Here is an 18,514-nt window from a genome sequence, read left to right on the forward strand (position 1 = left end):
ACTGAAATCTATATCTGAATGTGGTTAAAGGGAAAATGTTATATTGTATATCTGGTAATAGGATAAAAACTTTTAAAACATCCATGAAACTGCACTATACAAGCAATGAACCCTAAATTAAACCATGGGCTATCATTAAAATATAATCATAAAAATGCGCTTTCACCAATTGTAACAAATGTACCACTCAGATGTAAGCTGTTAATAATAGGGTGGTATATGAGAATTCCATATTTTATGCATGATTTTTCTGTAAACCCACAATCTCTCTAATACAAATTTAAAATATATATATATATATATATATATACTTGCCTGCCTTCTGTCCTTCCTTGTGAAGATGGACTTTGGAGACTGTGGTATCCTCCACCTTTAAATACACTGCGTGCCTTTGACGTGGTTGTGCTGGTAGCATGCAATTAAGCAAGCAAAATTGCATTGAGGATTCAAACTATTGTAGTGTCGAATCTGCTTTCAAGTGCTGAATTCACTTTAGATTCAATTAGCTTTGGGTTTGTTATTACAATTACATTTATGTGGCAGCCTTTTTTCAAATTGAGTTTAAAAACTCACCAAAGGAGAAAAAGCAACAAAAATACTGGGTAACAGCAAAACAAAAAGAATTAAGTTACATTTATAATCAATGAATTGGAAGCAGGTGTGAAACACAGAGACGTTCCTTATTCTATATGCATCTTCCAGTCTCAAGAACTATGGGAATAAAAAATGCAATAGTAAATTCATAAAGATAACTATAATCTACTTCTGTAGACATCTATTAGGGGAAAACAACAACAATGTCAATGCTAAGATTAAAATTGACTTTATAATGCCCATTTTTTGTTTCTATGAGATAAATTCAAAATTGAAGCCAAGAATAATTTGAACATTTACAGAATACATCAATAATACATCATTACCCAGCTCTTCTCCTATTCACTGATTTTAATTTGCTGTTGAACAAGTAGGGTTTATCAGAGAATTTAGCACCTAAATGTAAAAGGAGAAATTGTAAGATACTTTCTTTAAATTTGCATGTCTTTGGCTTCTGAATAGCTATCAAAACTAATTGTTTCTTAAATGCTATGTAAATCTTTCTCCTGTGTTGACCCCAATCAAAGTAATTAATTTCATAATGAAGTCTTTCTTCATAGACACTATCTTATTATTATCTTGGTTCAAATTAATAACATCATGATAATAATTAGTATATCCAAAATTGTCTATTGCTTTCTTCCAGCATGTGGACTCCTTATAAAAGAGCAACAAGGATGGAAATTAGAGTAAAACACGGCAGCTGTGTTGATTGGTGTGCCCTCCTAACCTTAGCATCTGCAACACAGGCCTTATTTAAATGTGAATGTAATTGTAATACTCTTTCCCTCACCAGAGACTCAACTATTATATTGATAGTATATATCTATTGTACATAACTATTTGTACGTAATTATTTATGTAAATAGTTGTACATTTCTGCTATGTGATTATTGGTAGCACCTCATATCCTTTTTTTCTAAGGTTTATTCTTCACAAATATTCATATCTAACAACATACATGTTCATACATTTGTCCCACAGTTATATATCGATATGCTCCAAGCTAATCAAATAGAGAAAAATGGAAGATTACAAAATGATTTAAAGAAATTCCATTTCCATGGGCCTTTAGTGTTAATACAATAACGGCCATGAACAAGATTTCTATGCGCTTCATTTGAGAACTTTGAATTGGGTTTTCCTGGTTGATTTTTTACTTTGATGAGATGTACTGATAGCTTTACTTTTGGTCCAGTGTAGGCATAGGGATTTGAAACAAATATTCTGACTGAACGTGTGTAGTCCCTGATCCTAGCAGTTCTCAAACACTTAAGTATAATATTACAACACTATAAGTAAAATGTAGAAACCTTGCATCATCTAGAACTATTTCTCACTACGCTCCTCTTAATGCTATAATGTACAATATATTATGAGGTCTATAAGATGTTACAATTTTGCTATAAATTATTATGTGTTTTAATGATAATTAAAAGCCCTATCTTTTGCATTTATTTATTTATTTATTTATTTTTTATTTTGGATATTCTTCATTCCTTCAAGAAAATCTAAGTTTACCTCTTATAGAAGTTCCCTTCAGCCTGAAATACTTTCTTCAGGATTTCTTGTATTACAGTCTGCTGGCAATAGATTCAGTATTTTTATCTGAAAATGCCACTTACATTCTTGAAGAATATTTTTGCAAGATAGACAATTTCGGGGTTGACATCTGTGTTTTTTTTTTTTCTCTCAGCACTTTAAAGAAATCATTCTACTATTTTTTTTCTTCTATAGATTTTGTTTAGAAGTCACAAATCATTCAAAAATTGTTCACTGACATAAATGGGTCATTTTTCTCTGGCTGCTTTCAGATTTTTTCTTATTATCTTCTGTTGGCAGCAATTTGTCCATGATGTACCTTGGGGTGAGTTTTTAAAAAATTATCCTACTTGCAATGAATGAAGCTTTTAGAATCACTAAATGTATTTATTTATTTATTTTTTTTACCAAAGTGCAACATTATTTATCCTTTTTTTTCCTATCCCATTCTCTATTCTCTATCTGGGACTTCCCTTAGGCTATGTTAACATTTTTTCATTTTTTTTTTCTCCCTGTTCATTTTGCTAGATAATTTCTATTGATCTGTTTTCACTTTCATTGGCTACTTCCTCTCTCATCACCATATTTCCGTTAAGACCAACAAGTGAATATTTCATTTCAGATAGTGTAATTTGTTAAAGTTATAATTACAATTTGGTGATGTTATACAGTTTTTAACTCTGCTAATACTACATCTTTTCATTCATTGCAAACATATTTTTCTTCATATCAATGATCATGGTTATTAGAGATGCTTTAAAGTACTTTCCTATTAATATGAACATCTGGGTCATCTCCAGGTTGCTTTCTGTTGATTATCTTTATTCTTGAGAATGGGTCACATTTTTCTGGTCCTTCCTACATTGAGTAATTCTGGTTTGTATTCAGACATTGTGATTGTAATAGTGCTGATTTTAAAGATTCTGTTATATCCTTTTAAAGACATTAGTTTGTTTTACAGGTAGTTAATTGGATAGATTTAAAATTAGAACTCTGTATCTTGGGCAGCAGCTGATACTTATGTTCAGTGTCTTTACCCATAGTTGAGCTTCTTGCAGTCTGCCCCACCTGCGAGGTGTTTCAGGCATCAGTCTATGCTTTAGGCAGAGTTTATAAATAAAGTATGGACATCACTTCCCTTTCTTTCTTCCCTCCAAAATAAACTCCACATATTTTGTGGCTTTGACTGTACTGAATTTTGCCCTCTAGTCCTTCAGATGAGAAAGTGTGAGTTTTTATTTCTATAAGAGTTGCAAATGCTCTGCACAGAACTATGTGTGTCTTGGCCTCTGGCTAAAAATCATACAATAGAAAAGTCACTCATACTGATCTTTTCCAAAGGTCACTGTCCTTCAAAACCGACCTTCCTTTGTTCATGCTCCAAAGTTTTTAGCCTTTCTTTTTTCAACAGATTTTAAAATTAATATCTGCAGAAGAGTCTGTCCATTAAGAGCTGGATGCAGAACTCCTAATGTGTTTTTAAACATCATGTTGCAATTATTTCTTTATGATGTTTACTTTGTTTTATCCTGCTTGAGAGTGATTGAACTTTTTGAATCTCTAATTTTATATTTTTAATGAGGTAAATTGTGGGCCATAAAATTTATATTTTAATGGTCAGATAACTTGCATGTTCTTTATGTTTTTCTTACTAAAAATTATCAGTGACTCAACAGAGTCCAAAGTAGTCTCAGTACTTTGTTGTTTTAAAAGAGCGTATTAAAATGATTGGTATCATAGACTTCCGGAGAAGATGGCGGCTTAGTAAGATGCGCGGATTTTAGTTTCTCCTCTAGAACAGCTACTAGGGAAGTAGAAACAATACAGAACAGCTCCCAAAGCCACGACAGAGATAAAAAAGACAGCGTACCCCATCCTGGAACGGCTGGCTGGCTGAAAGAACCCGCTCTGGTGAGATCGCCAAGGGGCACGGGCTTCACCGGGCAGGGCGGCAAGCGGCTGGAGTCACTCCCTTCCCCCTCCCTGGGCCAGCTGGGAGAATTGGACAGGCGGTCCCCTCAAACCATGGTGGCTGGCACGCACACCACGCGCGGCCCCCCGGACCAACTGAGAGAATTGGATCGGAAATCCCCAGGCCGCAGAGAATGGTGACGGGGAGGGGGGCCCCTTCCAAACCCGTGACTCCCGGGGAACGTGCACTCTCTCGGGCGGGCCGCTGCCGCTGGCGCCCTCCCGCCACGCTTGTCACCCGGGCGACTAGGAAATTCGGACGGGTGCTTTCCCGGGCTGCGGCAGCCAGCGACCCTCCCCGCATTCGGACCCTGGGCCGGCTGGCACTCTTCTAAGCCGCTTCGGCTAGCGAACCTCCCGGACGGCGAGAGTTTTCCAAAGTTAAAGGACCCACAGCACCTTTTACTGGTGGGACCCGCAGACAAATGTGTGCCACGAGCGCCACCTACTGGGCAGGATAAGAAAAACAGAACCCAGAGATTTCACAGAAAAATCTTCCAAACTTTTGGATCCAACACCCAGGGAAATCTGTCTAAATGCGCAGACGCCAGCAGAAGATAACGGATCACGCTCAAAAAATTGAAAATATGGCCCAGTCAAAGGAACAAACCAATAGTTCAAATGAGATACAGGAGCTGAAACAACTAATGCTGAATATACGAACAGAAATGGAAAACCTCTTCAAAAACGAAATCGATAAATTGAGGGAGGACATGAAGAAGACATGGGCTGAACATAAAGAAGAAACAGAAAAACTGAAAAAACAAATCACAGAACTTATGGAAGTGAAGGACAAAGTAGAAAAGATGGAGAAAACAATGGATACCTACAATGATAGATTCAAAGAGACAGAAGATAGAATTAGTGATTTGGAGGATGGAACATCTGAATTCCAAAAACAAAAAGAAACTATCGGGAAAAGAATGGAAAAATTTGAACAGGGTATCAGGGAACTCAAGGACAATATGAAGCGCACAAATATATGTGTTGTGGGTGTCCCAGAAGGAGAAGAGAAGGGAAAAGGAGGAGAAAAACTAATGGAAGAAATTATCACTGAAAATTTCCCAACTCTTATGAAAGACCTGAAATTACAGATCCAAGAAGTGCAGTGCACCCCAAAGAGATTAGACCCAAATAGGCGTTCTCCAAGACACTTACTAGTTAGAATGTCAGAGGTCAAAGAGAAAGAGAGGATCTTGAAAGCAGCAAGAGAAAAGCAATCCATTACATACAAGGGAAACCCAATAAGACTATGTGTAGATTTCTCAGCAGAAACCATGGAGGCTAGAAGACAGTGGGATGATATATTTAAATTACTAAAAGAGAAAAACTGCCAACCAAGACTCCTATATCCAGCAAAATTGTCCTTCAAAAATGAGGGAGAAATTAAAACATTCCCAGACAAAAAGTCACTGAGAGAATTTGTGACCAAGAGACCAGCTCTGCAAGAAATACTAAAGGGAGCACTAGAGTCAGAAACGAAAAGACAGAAGAGAGAGGTATGGAGAAGAGTGTAGAAAGAAGGAAAGTCAGATATGATATATATAATACAAAAGGCAAAATGTAAACTTGTGACTTAATAAATTCCCCTTTTCAAAAGCCACTCCATTTCTGCTATACTGTATTCCAGCAGCTTGCAAACTAAAACGCCCACATATTTTCTATCATCAGTGCTGTTGAAGTCTTTAGTCCAAGTCTTCAGGGGAGGCCAGAAAAGAGAGGTGGATGTAAATGAGAAGCAGAATTCCCTCTGATTCTAAAAACCCTCAGTTCTCACTTAAGACCTTCACCTGATTGCATGAGGAGTTTTCCCTAATTGCTGAGGACAATCTCTTTTATTGAGTTTAGATACAATCAACTGAATGTAGATGAGATCCCATAGGGAATACCTTTATATTAACAAATGGACCCATGATTGAACAAACAATTGGATATCATACCCTAGCCAACTGACACATGAAATTAACTATCACATAAGATTTGGAGAACCTAGTGGCCTCTTTCAAATTTGAGTCATATCTCTCTATTTTAATCCAAGTATGTATATGTTATTTAAAATTTCTGAGTGTTTCCTGGGAAAAAAATATAATTCCTTCATTCAGACAGAAGCCACACATACAATTGTTTCAAGAGATGTCTTTTCCTCTGGACTTATACAGAGCCAATTTTGGAATAAGTTTTTCAGGGCCATGCCGTCGAGATTCTTATAAATGCCTTTATCTATTTAATATGATTTTCTTGTTATCATTGAAAGATTTCAGAGGTCTTTAAAAATGTACTTATAGCCACAGCCTTGATTCCATATATATGTTGAAACCAGTTCCTACTTGGAGGATCTTTTGCCACTGAAGATACTAGAGATATAAAGCAGACCCTTACTTCTTTATATTTCCTTTAAATACTTCTTGCTAAGTGAATAGTTCTCTCCTTAACCTTTCCCTTTCTTCATATACCTTGTCCACCTCAGCTAAAAGAAGCCTTTTGATGCTTTAGAAATTCTGCCTAGAAATCACCTAATCCACTTCCACAAAATCACATAATGACCATTAGGTCTATTTTCTATCTTCCAAGTTATAGAGTTGTCAGTTTTGTCATAGTTTATGTCACCGCATTTGCATCCTTCACTATGTATTTGTAAATCATTTTTTCAGCTTTTGCTAATAGTTTCTTTGCCATCTGCCATCCCTTCTTGCTGTCTAGTACCAAAGTAAATACCACATATATTTCACTTTTTAGAACAGCAATTCACTTCATGGTATCAATTTCTGTATTAGCTTTCTACTGTTGCATTACAGACTCCCTCAAGACTGGAGTTGAACATAATCATTTTATTTAGTTCACAATTCCATGGGTCAATAATTTTGGCTTGGCTTAGCTGGACAGTTTTCTGCTGGTTCTACATGAGGTCTTCATGAGGCTCCAGTAATCCACAATTCTTTCAAGGTTGATAAGCCTAAGAAGGTGTCATAATTTCCAAGGGCTTCCATAACAAAATGCCACAAACTGGGTATCTTAACACAACAGAAACTTATTGTCTCACAAGGAGGCTAGAATCATCACAGACTTTCTGGTAATCCATGGAGTTCTCTGCCTCAGTTGTCACTTGATATTCTCTCCTGTGTCTGATGGTGTCCAAAATTTCCTCTTTCTGTAAAGACACTAGTCATATCAGACGAAGGGCCACCTTACTCCAATATGACCTAATTTTAACTTGCTTAAATCCATCTATAACTACCCTATAACTAAGGTCATATTCTGAAAAATTGGAATTAGAACTTAAACACATCTTTTTAGGGGGCATAATTTAATCTATAACAGAGGGCAGCACTCAAATGTCTGGAAGTTGGTACTGACATTTTCCAGAGCCCATGGCTCCAACAGTCTAGCCAAAGCTTCTTTACCTTGTAACTGATTTCCAAAAGCAGCAAGCAAGAGAGGGCAATCCCAATGCATAAGAATTCATACAGAGCCTTGAGTTATTTTGCTACTATTCCATTGTTCTAAGCAAATCACATTGCCAAGCCCAAAATCAATGAATGAAGGTATTAAGAAAATAGATATAGAGAGGAATGATTTATTAGAGTCCATTTTTAAAATAATCTATCAATCAATATTTATCATTAATTACACAAGCTAAATAATGAGAACCAGAGTCTGTATTGATTTACTCCGGAAAAGAGATAGCATCTGCAACAGCAGGTGGTGCAATTGAAGGTACCACCTGCTATAATGTACACTAATGCGCTGTCATCTTCCAAGACCCATATGTTTATAATCCTTACCCTTGTATTTTCAAATTTCTGAGGGTGACAATAATATCTGCAATATCACAAAAGAGGTAGATATGCATTTGGCTTACTATTTTCATATAAGAAGGAGAACTTTCTAGTTTTCCACATTCCTTCCTACAATAACCCTCCCTCCAAATATAAGGACAAAAAATTAGAAATTCTGTCTGTCATTTTGGGGACCTGTACAATCCTTTATAGCTCAGTTTTCAGCTTTCTTTTCTCATTCTACACATTTTCAAGAATCTTGCGTACATCCATATAGGTCTAATTGTTATTACTTATATAACAGCCCAAATCTTGCCTATGATACAGGTTTTAAATGGTTATATTATACTTAAATCTTTAAGGTTGATATCAGAGTAAGTTTGAGCATAAACTTCATTTTTCAGATTTCTTTGTTGCAAATGGGGAAAGAATATATCTGCAGAGTACATTTAAATATTGGGACAAGAATGATGCTTATGACATTTGAGAGTGTTTGAAATAAAAGTGAATATTACTTTGGAGAAGAAAGGATTTGAGGTGGTATGATAACAGTCTGCACACATTTTAAGGCAAAATTCTAAGGGGTACAGGATAAATCACACATTCCTCTTAACATTGTTTTTAAAATCTTCAAATGGGGAAAAGTATTTTCAAATTGATGATTTTTGTTATATTAAGTTGTGAAATTTAGGATTAATATAATGAATCACGTGATTTTTTGTTGTGTTAATGAAAAATGGGCATAGATTTAAAGAGTTTGAGATGTGTGCTATATGTCATTGGGACAAGAATTTGAATTTCTTTACAGATCACTGAAGTATCTACCCATAACCTGTATTTAGCAATTAGAGAGTCCACCTTTTTTTTATAAAGAAAGGATTAATTAACAGTCAACATCTGTCAAGGGTGGAAGAATCTTATTAGATATGTATATATTCTCTGCCATTGAAGGTATTCCAGCTTAAGCTGACCATTTTTTTTCTACAAAAGTGCCTAAGAGAGGAACAAAGAACCGTATTTTATCACATATAAGAAGGCAGTCTAGGAAATAGGTACAGTGAGGCTGATTTTGTCCTCATTGTCCACAATTCAATGTTTGGGCAAGACAAATAACAGGGAGATATTTTGTCAAAGAGATTTTAGTATTATTAATCTTAAAGTATTTTATAACCCAGATAAAATATGATTACACACCTAAGAATATGATGCACCATGAGTAAAATGCCAATAGAAGACACTAATGATTTTTCTACTAAACTTTATTGAGTGCCTATTTAGTGCTAAATTCTATGTTTAGCACATAAACAATTAAAGAAAAATAAGAGGAAGATTTTTCCTTCTAAGAGCTTACCAAGAAACTGAGTAGTGCCATGATGAATCAATACCTGCAATACAAAGAAACAGTTTTACTTCTTGAACTGTCTCTAAACACCACATAAATGATTAAAGGTACTTCCCATATGTACTTTCCAATCCAAGCAGATATACACCCTTATTATAGATTCTAAGTGTGTGTGTATGTCCGAGTTAAATATTAGGATATAGACTCAAATAGACTTCTAATTTAAAGATTATTTCTTAAGTCAGAACACTTTTTTTAAAACACAGTACATATCTTTTTTTGGTTGTTTCTTTATTTTGGCATTGGCAGGCTTCAGGAATCGAACCTGGGTCTTAGACATGGCAGGCAAGAATTCTGCCATTAAGCCACCATTGCATCGCCCAAGTATATATCTTTGAATGGAGTTGTCAGGTTAACATTTACTTCAAAACTGCCAATAAGTTATACATCAATAACAAAAAGAAAACTGTATCCATCTCTTTCATTCCTGGCACACCTTAGTCTCTCATTCGCTCAGCCTCAGGTTGTATCTATTTAGCTTTTTCTCTCTGCTTTTTGTACCCTGACCAAATTGTGTGCCCCAACTCCCAGTTTTAAATATTTTAAAACATGGACATCTTTCCATTTTCTTTTTTAAAATGTTCAATTCACTTTGATAAAGATGCATATGCCATGAGAATTTCAATTGTTTGGTAGAAAACAAAGAAACAAGGAATATTGTAAGTAGGTCTTGAGCATGAAATGGTTTACTCATATATGGAGTATGTATTGAATGTATTTAAATGTTTATCATTTTTAGATCATTTTATACATATACTTTGTTACTGGAATACTAAATTCTTATTTTTTCCTCCGTATTATTCAGTGCCATGGAAGAACTATTTATTCCATGTTAAAAGGGAAATCAAATTATTTCTGTTTTTGTCATAGTCAACAACTTTATCTTATAGATTCTTTCATAATTAATAATAGTAAAATATCATGCATTTGTCTGGCTCAGTAGGTTTTTAAAGTGATGTTCTTACACCGACAGATGGAACTTTAGCTTCAAAAGCAGCCTTAGAAGGCAGGCCATGGTGGCTCAGCAGGCAAGAATGCTTGCCTGCCATGCCAGAGGACCTGGGTTCGTTTCCCGGTGCCTGCCCATGTTAAAAAACAAAAAAACAAACAAAAAAAGCAGTCTTAGAGACTTCATTTTCCAGGTAGGGAAGAAAAGTGTCCCATGTCTCACAGGAATTAATCCCCTGCAAGTGGGCATTGTTCCTTGGACTCCAAGCTCTGTTATTATCACTGCATCAGTGACACTGATATACATTTGTACTTGTGACTACTTCTTAGTAGTCAATCATTCATTTGATGACTCAGCAGAACACTAAGCCTCTGTCCCCCTCCCCATTTTAAAGATGGAGAAATTAGATTTACAGAAAAGCAGCTACAATTCAAGGAAGCTATGAAAATAAAATAGAAATCAAAACGCATAAGGATTGCCTTCATTTTCTAGAATACTTTTCATGGAAAAATAGTTTTAATTATATATCAGTGAATTCAAAAAAATGGAAGAATTTATGTGATGCACTAAAAGGTGCTAACAGGTGCTAAAATCTATTTAAATTCTCTAAATGGAGGTTTCTGTAGCCAACATCTCATTATCATAAAACCCAAGATCAAAAAAGACTATGAAATATTGACGCTGATTTAGTTTTCAAATGCAAAGCAGCAGCTGTATTAAAGCACAAGGTTATTGGAAAAACCTGGAGAGAAATAACTGACATCTTTAGTCACCAGGTGTGCTGCTCTCAGACAATGAACAGACTGATTGGACATACTGAAATAGGAAAAGTCATCATTTTTTTAATCCAATAAATTTCATCTCAAGAAACTGATGAAAGACTGATGTGTGGTAAGAAACAGCAGGTCATTCTTTTTCTCAGTCAGGGAAAAATAGAGGTGATTGATACGGGGAGGAGATAGGTAGAAAAAAAATTGTGTTTGCAACTGTTCTAGTTTGCTAGCTGCCGGAATACAATGCCAGAAACAGAATGGCTTTTCAAAAGGGGAATTTAATAAATTGCCAGATTACAGTTCTAAAGCCAAGAAAGTGTTCCAATTAAACAAGTCTATAGAAATGTCCAATCACAGACATCCAGGGAAAGATACCCTTGATTCAAGAAGGTTGATGAAGTGCAGGGTTTCTCTCTCAAATGAGGAGGCACATGGCGAACACAGTCAGGGTTTCTCTCTCAGCTGGAAGGGCACATGGTGAAAATGGGGAGTCATCTACAAACTTTCTCTCCTGACTTCCGGCTTCATTTCTCCAAAATGTTTCCTCTTTTATGGGACTCCAGAAACTAATCAAGACACACCCAATTGGGTGGAGACATGTCATCACCCTATCTAGCTTAACAACCACTTTTGATTAAATCATATCTCCAGAGAGATATAATTACAGTTCCAAATTTACAGTACTGAATAGGGATTAGAAGAAATGGCTGCTTTTACAAAATGGGATTAGGATTAAAGCATGGCTTTTCTAGGGTCCATACATCATTTCAAATCAGCGCATTCCACCCTTTGTACCCTAAAAAAAGACATGTTTTCTTCATATGCAAAATACATTCATTCCATAACAATATCATAGGCCATTAAACCATCCCAGCAACATTTCGAATACAAGATAAATACAAGATTAAAATCAGTACAAAGTCTAATCAAAGTTGGTTCAAGGCATGGACAGTCCAAGGCAAATTTTTCTCCATTTACTCTGGACCTTTGAAAACTCATAACAAGTTATTTTCTGACAACATACAAAGGAGGAACAGTCATAGGATACATATACACATTTCCATAGGGAGGAAGGAACACGGGGTCACTGGACCCATACAGTTTCGAAAACCCGCAAGGCAAAATCCATTAGATTTCAAAGTCTGAGAATCATTTATCCTCAGGGCTTCTGAAAGTGACAGTCCCACCCTTTGCAAGGGCCTGAAGGCCTCCTCTCTTCAAATGCAACCTTGGGGGATATTGGGGAGACTACCTTTTTCTCGGCTCCACCCTCTCCAAGCATTGGGGCCGCACCTGGACTCCTACCATCTCCAGGGCACATTCTCAACCCCTCCATGTGGTGGCAGCCAGGCTCTCCCCAAACTCCAAGGAATGTGCTTCACCTTCTCCAAGGCCTGAGGCAGCATGACTCTTCCACTGCAATGAGGTGGAAGGCCCATCCTCTGCCTTTGGGTCAAACTCACCATCTCAATGGGCTTGGGTGGGTCCGCTCTCCTTGCCCGAGGCTTCTTGACTTCAGACCTCAGCCTCTGTGGTTTTGCCTCTGAAGTTATTTTTCCTCCAATGTGTCCCTCCTCTGTCCCTTTCAGTCTTGACTGGCAGTGGTTCTCGTTATACAGGTCCCACAGCACTCATTGGCTTTCTATCCAGTAACATTGGATCATGCCCATCGGACATAAGGAGTTTCCATAAATCCTTCCTGGATAACTCCATGTCCAATCCTGGCTTTCTCTGAAATGGCTGACTGGTTTCACATTTGACCAAGACCTCATGTGGGGCACCATTCTCTGAGGTCTCCCTTCCTGGAAGCCCAGAATTTTCCAGAATATCAATTTCTGGTTTCTTTGTGCCCAAGGTTCAGTTCTCAGCTTATCTTTTTCCTGTCGCATTTCACTATAAGCTGTGAGGGGAAACCAGACTGCACTTTAGACATTTAATTTGGAGATCTCTTCTGCTAAATATCCAAGCTCATGGCTTTTAAAATCAGTCTTCCAGCCAAAGCCACATGTCAATTTTGCCAGATTATCTGCCTTTTAAAAAAAAGGCTCTTCTTCTTTCCAGTCTATAATAACATGTACATCATTTCTATCTAAGGCTTTATCTAAAGTGTCTTTAGAGTCCACATTTCTATCAACAGTCTCTTCAAAGCATTCTAGGCTTTCTCTAGCAAGCTTCTCACAGCTCCTCCAGATTTTTCCCCTTATCCATTTAAAAAGCCATTTCAACACATTTGGTATTTGCAAACTGCAGCAGCACCACACTTCTCAGATACCAAAATCTGTTCTAGTTTGCTAGCTGCTGGAATGCAATGTACCAGAAACAGAATGGCTTTTAAACAGGGGAATTTAATAAGTTGCAAGTTTGCAGTTCTAAGGCTGAGAAAATGTTCCAATTAAACAAGTCTAGAGAAATGTCCAATCAAAGACATCCAGGGAAAGATACCCTTGACCCAAGAAGGCTGATGAAGTGCAGGGTCTCTCTCTCAAATGAGAAGGCACGTGGCGAATACAGTCAGGGCTTCTCTCTCAGCTGGAAGGGAACATGGTGAACACAGTGTCATCTGCTAGTTTTCTCTCCTGGTTTCTGGTTTCATTTCTCCAAAATGTTTCCTCTTTTATGGGACTCCAGAAAGTAATCAAGACCCACACAAATGGGTGGAGACATGTCACCACCCAATCCAGCTTAACAACCACTCTTGATTAAATCACATCTCCAGGGAGATCTAATTACAGTTCCAAATTTACAATACTGAATAGGGATTAGAAGAAATGGCTGCCTTTACAAAATGGGATTAAGATTAAAACATGACTTTTCTAGGGTTCACACATTATTTCAAACTAGCACAGCAACTATTATATTTATTTCTTAAATAGTATTATTTGTAAAAGTTTTTAGTCATTAAAAGTGTTTTATGACATATATGTATATATATAAATATATATGTTTACATATATAGATATACAAATATATGCATATAAAAATGTATGTGCTTCTATAGAGAGAAAGAAGAATGACTAAAAGTCATATGAAGCCAGTTCTCCAGATAATATTGCTATGATAATCTCACTAATGTGACTTTCTATTAAATATTTATTTTACTATAGCTAATGATAAATTCAAAAGAAGGTCTAATTTATACCTCTGAAAACATGTCAATTTAGGGGAGGGAGTAAGAAAACCCTGTAAGAAATGGCTCTGAACACTTAAAACATGAGTAATTCAAACAAGGAATGATTTCATATAATTGAGATTGTTATACTCTTGGCTTTGATAAAAGTTCAGTATAGGAACAAAGTATTACAGGAAAGTTTCCTTGTATGGCAAACGACTTTGTTAAATGTCTGTCTTGTCTCTCATGCCCCTCAATGACCATTATCACCATTGAATTTATAGCTAGGAGGATTCTTTTTTTCTCTAATCAAGATTAAGTCTATCGAGATATGGATAGTCTTGGGAACAAACTACACATAGTTACTTAAAAAAAAAATTGAAGCTGCTCCATATTATTGCAGAGTCCAGTTCTATTCCTGGTCCTTGCTGTTCTCACTGAAGATGAAAGGAGGAAAGCACAATGTTAAGTCTAAGGAAGAAGTTCAAGCTGAGTACATGGTAGATATTTTGATAGGTTATTAAAGCAAAGAGGAAGAAGACTGGCCTCAGAGAACAGCAACATTTTTACAGGTAGATATGTTGATAGGATAATGGATATTTTTTGGCAGAATTAGTAAAGAATGTAGGCCTATGTGCATGTACATACACACACTGCAGGGTGGATCTTGGAAGGCAATCCTGTAATAGAGCACATGTTGGGTACAGTAGAGGAATTGATGCTCAAATGTTTTGGGGCACCAAATCAGAGAGGACCTGAATGCAGGCTGAATTTGGAATAAAATTTTCTTCTCTAAGTGTTGATAAATCATAATAATTAAAAGGGATTATGTTATAATAGTAGCACTATCATTTTTGTGCTTCAGTAAAAGTATTTTTTCAGATTTGTATATAATATATAGCATATTAGGAGGCTGAGAGTACAGAGATTATAAATATAAACTTTGAAATCATGATGGCCTGAGTTTGACACCCAATTCCTGTGACTCCTGACTCTATGATTTTGACTAAACACTTGGACACAGATTCTCCATGTATAAAATATATGTAAGAACAATACCTTCTTTAAATCAATTGTGTAATGATTAAATTAGATGTAAGAGACTTAGCTTAGTGTCTGGATGGACCAAGAGTTCCATAAGTATGATTATTATTATTAGCTTAAATTGAAAAATGTGGAGACTAGAATAAAGGAGATTAGTTGTGCTGGTTTGAAAGAATATGAATGGACCCTAGAAAAGCCAACTTTTAATCAAAATCCCATTTCATAAAGGCAGAATAATCCCTATTCAATACTGTATGTTTGAATCTGTAATCAGATCATCTCCCTGGAGATGTAATCCAACCAAGAGTGGTTGTTAAACTGAATTAGGGGAGATGTGTCTCCCCCCCATTTGGGTAGGTCTTGATTGGTTTCCTGGAGTCCTATAAAAGAGGAAATAATTTGGAGAATGACAGATTTATGAGAGCAGGGAATGTAGCCACAAGAAGCAGACCCCACCAGCCAGCGACCTTTGGAGATGAAGAAGGAAAATGCTTCCTGGGGAGCTTCATGAAACAGGAAGCCAGGAAAGAAAGGTAGCAGAGAAACCGTGAGTGTCTTTACTATGTGCCTTCTCACCTGAGAGAGAAATACTGAACTTCATAGGCCTTCTTGAACCAAGGTATCTTTCCCTGGATGCCTTAGATTGGACATTTCTATATAGACTTGTTTTAATTGGGACATTTTCTCAGCCTTAGAACTGTAAACTAGCAACTTATTAAATTACCCCTTTTAAAAGCTGTTCTGTTTCTGGTATATTGCATTCTGGCAGCTAGCAAACTAGAACATTAGTTTTAAAGCTATTCCTTAATTCTATTGGCATACAATTTTTTCTCTTCTTTTGTTATTGTATTTGTGCTCTTAATACTACTTAACAATTGCTTTTTAAAAGAAATATTTTTTTCTAAACATAAAATAGTGTATGACATTGCATGACACTTGGACAAATGCTAGAAATCATAGATTTTTTTTTTAATTGTCAGTATCATACCTAATCAGAGATTGTCTTTATGAAAATTTGTCATATTTCTCTTCAGGTATTATTTTCATTTTTTCTATTTAGGTAATGATTCCAATTCCATATTTTGGGTAACTATCTTCCCTTACACCTGAAAGGACCATTTTTATTATAACTTAAAAATACACATAGTGCTTGCCTCGGCAGCACATATACTAAAATTGGAACAATACAGAGAAGATTAGCATGGCCCCTGCGCAAGGATGACACGCAAATTCGTGAAGCGTTCCATATTTTTGTTAAGGTTGCAGAGCCCCCCCCCCCCCAAAAAAAAGATGCACATAGATACATTTCCATTAAATAATTTGGTTTCATTATTGTAATTGCTTATTCTTATGCCAACTTCAAACTATGCCATTATGCTTACTGAAAATTTAGAAACTGATTTTCATATTGAGCTATATTTGCTTTACTTTTTCCTTCTATTTCAATACTTCCTAGGCTGGGCTCATAAATTCATTCTTCCATGTAAACTCTAGAATCCTTTTATTAAATTTGAAGTAAAATTCTCAAGCCCTCCTTCTTTTTTCTTTCTCTTGAATAGAGTAAGTTCTCCTCTTAATTTCACCTACCCTTGCCCTGTCAACTATGAGTAGATTATTACTGTCTTCCTTCACCTACTGTTCATTTCCTGTCAATGAGGAAGAGTGCTTTCTCTCTCTCTCTCTCTCTCTCTCTCTCTCTCTTTGTATGAGTGTACACCTAAGGTTTTTGTCTAAACAGAAATGAATGCACAGAGAAAATGAGTAAACACACAGTTTATTCTCCATACAGTAGAGTTTTAAGTTAGGTATCTCTAGGACTAAGGAAGATGATAAATCTTGTGGGCAGCAGATTGAACCAGGCGTAAGGAGGCCAGAGCTCTGACCTCAGAACCACTACAGAGGGTTAACTTTGTTTCATGTTGTCTTTAGTTAAGCAAAGTCTCATGCAGATTCGCAATGCAAAGTGACCTCTAAAATAAAGGTATAGCTGTGCAAGTAGCTATGCAGGTATTAATGTTTAATGCTTATTATGTAGCAGAAAAATTACAAACATTTTACAGCAATGTTTTATTTAATTTTCAGAACAACCCTATAAAATAGATCTCATATTATTAACAGTTTATTCCCAATCCCAAGTTTATGAGATCCAAGCCTTAAATAGAAAGTCATAGCAGGGAAGATTATGAAATTATGTTGGTATAATTGGTGGTGGGAAGTGAGTTTGTTTAGGGATTATGTGGCAAATACATCAGCTGAGGCTGACTGCAGAAGGAATATTTTGGAGATTCAATAGATAATAAAAAGTGTAGACCAAACCATTAGTGTGAAGTGAATCACCATTCCAAGACCAAAGAAAAGGTGACATAGTTAAATAAATTTTAGGAATGACAAGGATAGTACTTGAGTGCTAAGAGATTCACAGCAGAGAACACAGTAAATAAGGGTAAGTTTCCTTGCTTGAGCAATCATTTGAAAGCCGTACTTAAATCAAAGCTTGCATCCTCTTCTTGAAACGCAATCTTCTTTAAACCCCAGGTTCCTGTAGCTTTAAGAGAAGTTTTCAACCATAATTATTGCATTATCTAAAACCGTTCTTCATAGTACCTATCTTTTCTCTGCCCCCAATTTTTTAAGGTTTTCAAGATATATAATATATATCCCCTCTCCAAGATTATAGGACCTTAAGGATGTGATTTGAGTCTTATATATCTTTAAATCCTCTACTGTAAGAAATAATCATTGTCAAATGAATGCATATGAAAATATGGGCAAATGAGCTTTTTCTGTCTACTTATTCACCCTTGCTTTGCCATGAGCCTAGCTTATTACAGCTCATACATGGGATAAATATACATAACAGATACAGATGGAGTAGTTTTGGGCTCCTGATTTTAAGGACATAGGTTTGACATAAATGGTAAGAAGAGGCCGTACTTTATTTTTTAATCTATTGGGAAAGAGGAGCAGGATTGTAATGGAATTAGTTGACAGTTATTTCAATATATACATTTCAATATCTATATATATACATATATAGATATACGTTTTTATTTATATAAATACACACACACACACACACCCCCGACTGAATTAGAACATGGGGTTGAATGTCAACTGAGAATAATTTATTATTGGTTCAACCACCATTGGCACACAGGTTAAATGAAAGAACAGTTATGGAAATAATTAAAAACTAAGGGGGACCTATTTGTTTAAAGTGATGTTTGAGGTGGGATTTAAAGGATCAGGAAATAGAATTGATTGATTTGTTTATTGGCTGAATGAGTCATTTATTCTTTAATTCAAAAGTATTTGATGAGAGAATTCTGTGAGGTAAACATTGAAGGAATAGTG

The 18,514-nt window shown here is 36.0% G+C and overlaps 1 non-coding gene across 1 annotated transcript; it reads left to right on the top strand.

The window, feature by feature from the left end:
* The first annotated feature begins 16,306 nt into the window (after positions 1-16,306).
* LOC143663787 (U6 spliceosomal RNA) lies at positions 16,307-16,413 on the top strand. The gene has a single exon (XR_013166169.1). It is a non-coding gene; the product is annotated as a U6 spliceosomal RNA (small nuclear RNA).
* The last annotated feature ends 2,101 nt before the right edge of the window (positions 16,414-18,514 follow it).

The sequence above is a fragment of the Tamandua tetradactyla genome, chromosome 19 (assembly GCF_023851605.1).
Source record: "Tamandua tetradactyla isolate mTamTet1 chromosome 19, mTamTet1.pri, whole genome shotgun sequence".
Taxonomy (NCBI): domain Eukaryota; kingdom Metazoa; phylum Chordata; class Mammalia; order Pilosa; family Myrmecophagidae; genus Tamandua; species Tamandua tetradactyla.